Source organism: Rosa rugosa, chromosome 6 (genome assembly GCF_958449725.1).
Source record: "Rosa rugosa chromosome 6, drRosRugo1.1, whole genome shotgun sequence".
NCBI classification, from domain to species: Eukaryota; Viridiplantae; Streptophyta; class Magnoliopsida; order Rosales; family Rosaceae; genus Rosa; species Rosa rugosa.
In genome coordinates this window covers 6,497,656-6,503,556 of record NC_084825.1, presented here as the reverse complement: position 1 = coordinate 6,503,556, position 5,901 = coordinate 6,497,656, and positions in this window count along the sequence as shown.

The window sequence follows — 5,901 nt, the reverse complement described above, 5'->3', positions numbered from 1 at the left end:
CTTGCTTGGCTGGTTCTGTAACCGTTGTGGTCGTGGCACTACCGTCGGCTCCCGAGGAGACTAGGACCGAAGCACGTTGACAGAGGGTTTGGTGGCACTGAAAGTCGGCTTCTGAGAAGACTAGGACTAGGAGTGTGATCACCGGTAAGAGAAAGAGAAGGAGAGGAGTTGCTCTTAGAGAGGTTGCTCTAGAGAGAACTTAGATCATCTTAGAGATGTTTTGATGTTGTGTTGTGAATGTGTGAATTGTGTTTCAATGTAACCTCTATTTATAGGCTACCATGCCAACTACTTTGGCATTAAACAAATGAAAGTGGAGCACTAATTGGAGATAAGGGAGGTGGAGGTGTAGGTGGAGCACTAATAGGAATGATGAATTTGGGAGATAAGGGAGGTGGAGATGGAGGTGGAGCACTAATAGGAATGATGAATTTGGGAGATAAGGAAGCACTTTCGGCTCCTTTATTCCTTCATGTATATCTCCATCAGAAATTCAGATTCTGGCCATGATGTCTTCATAAAAAATGTTCCACTATGAATCTAGATCATGCTGACCAAATTTCAGAGCTTTCTTCCATGTGGTTGGGCCGAAAATGCTACTGGACCTCTTACAGGTCCAGTTTTCCAGTTTTGCTTCTGTAGAAAATTGGGCTGATTGTTTGAAGGCCTTCCACTCAAAACAAGCTCTTGCACTCTTCATAAGAAATGATCCTTGGGCTGTCTAGAATGGATCTGGAAAGTTTCAGCACATTTCGATTTCATTTGATTAGTCTGCCACCCCTCCTTCCTTGTCTAGCTCGGTTTTTTCTAGCCGAAGTAGGAAAATATGCTAAAGTTGACTTGTCATACTTCCATAGTAGGCTTTATTTAGCCTCTAAATATATATTTCGAGCTTGTCGACAATATATAGCTTGAGCCACTGACATTGGCTCAATTTCTCCAAGACACGCCTTGTCAGGCCAAAATGTTCATTTTGGGTCCAAACAGACGTCTTCACCGATGTTGCTTCTAAAAAGATATTTTTGATATAGGTTGCAGAAAGTAAAGTGCGAAAAGTGAAAGAACAAGAATCTAAATGCGAATTAATTAAATTGCATGAAATTTAAAGAGACTGAAGAGTAAATTGCAGTAAAGATAAAGTGCGGAAGGTAAAGAAAGCGACAAAAATTAAAGTAGGCTAGAGAAAGAATGAAAAGATTGATATTGTATAGAATTTGATGTATTGATTTTGAGTTGTGTTGGTCGGAGACCTTTTACAATGACCTAGGAGGGTCGTATTTATGCAGTCACATACATAAGGTTTAGGAAATAAATTACAATTAAATTAAATGAATTTCGATCTTAATGACCGAAATTAAGATATGCTCCATATTACTTCATTCCTTAACCGCACTATTACTACTTCCTTCTTACGGCGCCATTATATTTGATTTGTTTTAATTTCTGCAATATTGTCTTCAATGCCTTCAAACTCAATAACATCTCGGCATTAATTATATCAAAGAATAATTATCGCAGTTATTTCCTTCCCTTCTCATTTCTTCTCCAAAAGTTAATATCTAATAAAATCTCATAAATATGAAATTTATCGAGTATCAACAAGAAAAGCACTATATTTTCCTCATCTATCGGCCAATTGATTTACAGGCCGGTTTACCAAAAATCGGTACAAACATAGCCCCCCCAGTTCCTTGAGCCTCGGCTTGAGCCGAGTGGTTAAGGAACTAGTGAATAATGTCGGCCTCGTTGTCGAGTGAACTCTTGGGCAAGAGAAGAAAATTACTCTTGGCCTAACATCAAAAATATTTTCCAGCCATAATCATAGAGAACCATGGCCTTTTACGGCTGCCAAATCACAAGACGACTGCCGACAAACAATTCTTTCTCCTCTTGGTGGTATGCTTATAAATGTTTAGCTCCAAAACTTTCAAATTTACAAATGCTTGCTGCATGATAGCACTTTTGGAATTGAAAATTAAAATGAGATTCATACCTTTATTGGCTACACGTCTCCATTCCACAATTAATAAGCCATCAAGGTCACCATTCACCTTTAAATATCGGCTCTAGTTTTGCAGCAACATGCTTACTGTTTTTACAACCATGCATCACCAACTTCTCCTTTTTATAAAAGCTCTCGGCCGCTTTACTTTCTTTTGGCCGTAAAAAATCGCTTGTATTTTTTTTTTTTTTTTTGGAAACGAAGGTAAGAAAACAGAACGTAAAAATTATTGTGGCCAATTTAGAGGAGGCCAACGATGTTTTACTGCAATCTTGGAATTTCTTTTGTTTGTGGCCTTTGATTCAAGCAAATGGAGGTACTGTAACATTGAATTTGAATAACTTATATCTTCTTGATCTTCAACCACTAAGTAGGCTGAACGTTGAAGCTCACCAAGTGTATTTAAATGACCCACTTCGGCTTTCATTTCAAACTTGGCCGATTTTGATTTTTCTAGGTCGGTTTTATCTCCGACAATCATGTCAAAGTGTACAAGCTCCTCACTTAAATAATCAACTTCTTGATGGTGCATTAGCCCTCCGAGTGGATCAAAGCTATGAATTCCGTCATCTTCATATGTCTCATAAATAGGCTCAATGTCAAAATTAAATTTGGGCTCACCATCTGGAGGAAAATCAACCTCCTTGTCAAAAATGCAACAATATTGAGGTTGCGTTTTGGGTGTTTGTAAATTCCATGCGGCGTGGCTATTGAAATCAACAAAATTTTTGCACGCAGCATAACTGTACCTCCCATTGACACCATATATTGAACTTGAGCCGTTTGAATTCGGCTCAGAGAAACTCATTGTGAATACGCCTAAAACATTAGTGTCCCACTGGGCGTGCCAAAAGATGTTTGCCTCAAAATCGTCTCGGCTCAAATTAGTAGCCGAGGGATTTGAAGTCCAAATTGTCCTTCTTGATACGCAGACGTGCCAACTCGCGGCCAATTGGCCAAGCGAGGTTTTGATAAGATTTGCGCTTGATCTGACTTCTTTCAAGTGACTGTGGGCCGAGGAAGGAACCGTCTCGGCCGCTGGGTTCTCTTGCCTTTATTGCAAGGACTTTCGGAGTCTTCACCGATGTTGCTTCTAAAAAGATATTTTTGATATAGGTTGCAGAAAGTAAAGTGCGAAAAGTGAAAGAACAAGAATCTAAATGCGAATTAATTAAATTGCATAAAATTTAAAGAGACTGAAGAGTAAATTGCAGGAAAGATAAAGTGCGGAAGGTAAAGAAAGCGATAAAAATTAAAGTAGGCTAGAGAAAGAATGAAAAGATTGATATTGTAGAGAATTTGATGTATTGATTTTGAGTTGTGTTGGTCGGGGCGCTTTTTACAATGACCTAGGAGGGTCGTATTTATGCAGTCACATACATAAGGTTTAGGAAATAAATTACAATTAAATTAAATGAATTTCGATCTTAATGACCGAAATTAAGATATGCTCCATATTACTTCATTCCTTAACCACACTATTACTACTTCCTTCTTACGGCGCCATTATATTTGATTTGTTTTAATTTCTGCAATATTGTCTTCAATGCCTTCAAACTCAATAACATCTCGGCATTAATTATATCAAAGAATAATTATCGCCGTTATTTCCTTCCCTTCTCATTTCTTCTCCAAAAGTTAATATCTAATAAAATCTCATAAATATGAAATTTATCGAGTATCAACAAGAAAAGCACTATATTTTCCTCATCTATCGGCCAATTGATTTACGGGCCGGTTTACCAAAAATAGATACAAACAGGAGGGAGGCGGAGACGGAGACGGTGGGAGGGCGCTATGGCCTATGGGTGCCCAAATCAGATCTTGGCCTCGCCGGCCTCGACTCGTGGGTTGCTGCCGGATGTCATGGAGGCTGCGTTGAACTCGTCGAAGGTCGGTGTGGTGAGTTCGTGGTGGTGGAGGTGAGTCATGGTGGTGACCGAAAGTGGGTGTCGGAGGAGAGAGAGAAACACAAATCTAGTTTCTCTCTCCTCCTCTAGATTTCATGTCTCTCTTCTGGTCTGGGTTTCGAAATCGTCGGAATCATATGCGCGTACGACGACGAAGACGAGGAGGACGGCGAGGCCGAGGCCTTGTGGTAGAAGTGAGAGTTCCTCCGGGCATTCGGAGAGGAGGATTCTCGTTCGGGGAGCGCAGCGAGGATTCCGAAGCTTTCCGGCTGGGAGAAGCCCTTGTAGTGGCAGCGAGGGGTTGAGGATGCGGTGGAGGGAGGGGTGGAGTGGTTGTTGTTATTGTGGTGGTGGTGATTGGATTCGGCGGTGATGTTAGAGAGAGACAGAGTGAGAGAGAAGCAGAAAAAAAAAAACAAAACAAAAACGAGAGAAGAATTAAAAAAAAAAAAAAAAAAGGAAGTGAGGGGTAAAATGGTCATTTTGGACCAAATTGTGTGAAATTTGAATGTCTGAGGAGTTACTTGTTAAAATTACGATACGAGGGACTGAACTGTCGAATCCCAAAAAGATGAGGGTGTGACCAGTAAGGGAGTGGATTGAAACAACACTAGAAGGTGGCCTCACCAGAGTTTGCAGGGTCACTGGAACCTATTGCTAAGAAGGATAAGGAGATTGTTCTTCAGCTATACTTTGCAAAAGGCAGAGCATGATAGTACAACCTTAAAGTCAAACATGAACAAAGCATACGATATATATAGTTGAATGTGAGTTTAGCAAGAAGCTATGCTAACTTGCTAAGGCTAGTTTTCGTAGGGATTGCGATCAGGGCAAAAGGTTGTAGAGCATAGGTTAAACAAACTCTAGATGTGGTTTAGTTAATAAGCATTTATGCCCCCACCGGACAAGAATTTCCAGAATCATACAGAACGTTAGATGTTGCCATGTCCTCGAACTTAATGGACATGGTTTGCTTGTTATTTAGGCTATTTGGTACCCAAGCAATATATGATGCATCTGGACAATTGATTTCCAGAGATGATTGATCCAATGACCTATGACCACCCTGGAATTAAAAACCAGATCTACAACCAAATTGATCTAGACTTATGGAGGAATTATTGAATATTGGCTTTAATTGAATAGGTGGACACATACAAAAAGTTGAGAAGCCCATTGGCAAGAGACCTAGCTAGGTAAACTAGGATACACACACACACAGACACACACACACACACACACACACACACACATATATATATATAGAAGAGGAATGCTAGCAACATTCCCCTCCAACATTTCCCTTTCTATCTTTCTCATTCATTGTATGTCATGTGTACTCCACTAAGATAGAAAACTCATCATTTATTGCAGTGAAAAATAAATTATTTTATTTCCTTGTCTACCCTTCTATTAAATGTCCAACATTCTTTTTTATTTTTTATATTTGAGTTTTTAATCATTCTGTTTTTTTTTTTTTGCGTAGAACTTTTTGCTCGGTTCTCTTTTCTGGGTTCATGCCTTCATGACCCCATACACAATGCTAAACCTATATATGTGGCCTCCCACCCACGCAATCTAGAATCAATTCAAATTTATAAAAGATGAATCAATTCAAATCAGTTAATGGCCTCCCACCCATGCCATTAACCGAGTTACCTAGGATTGGGCATACTGATCGGGAATGATGAGGTGTGCATGACGTTGGCCCCAAGTGGTAATTTTGATTGAGATTTCTAGTGGAAAATTCATGACAAAATGATTAAAATGGTTATGAGCCAATGACTAGTTATCTAGAACGAAAGAAATTCGAAAAATTTCTTGTTTCATCCAAGATCGTTAGTGAATCAAAGACTTTTAAAGAATCATGTTTGAATTTGGAGTTTTTGTTTTGGGCACTTGGTAGTTTATTGAAATTCCATCGATTATATGATGATATGCAATTTGTAGTTGTGATCAAAGACCAGAAATATATTGCTGGAATAGAGG